We start from the raw sequence: 442 nt of genomic DNA, 5'->3' as shown, positions 1-442 counted from the left end.
ATGCATAAAACTTATAAGTTAATTCTATTTAGGCCAATTTTATAGTATCTATAAGTTGGTGTTTAATTTTTTGTTTAACTTATTTTTTACAATAAATTTTAAATATTTAAAATTTATTAATTTTTATATTTTTAAATTAAATATTAATTATTTAATTATTTTTAATAATTAAGCCCTAAATTTTAAATTTTAGGTATCATAACAATCACCATGAATGTTTTGTGCAATGCATGTGAATGAGGGATGGAGACAGATTAACACACAAATTAAACCATACAACACGTCAGATTGGTTCTCCATTTTTATGTCATCATGTGGATCTAATTATTAGTGACAAGAAGTTCAATTTTGTCAATCAGGAATAGTGACAAGTTTCTTTAAATTCAATATTTTTTCAATCTTTAATACATTTTTATTATTCTTAAAATTTTTTAAAATTATT

The sequence above is a fragment of the Arachis ipaensis genome, chromosome B04 (genome assembly GCF_000816755.2).
Source record: "Arachis ipaensis cultivar K30076 chromosome B04, Araip1.1, whole genome shotgun sequence".
NCBI classification, from domain to species: domain Eukaryota; kingdom Viridiplantae; phylum Streptophyta; class Magnoliopsida; order Fabales; family Fabaceae; genus Arachis; species Arachis ipaensis.
This window is presented reverse-complemented; position numbering follows the sequence as displayed.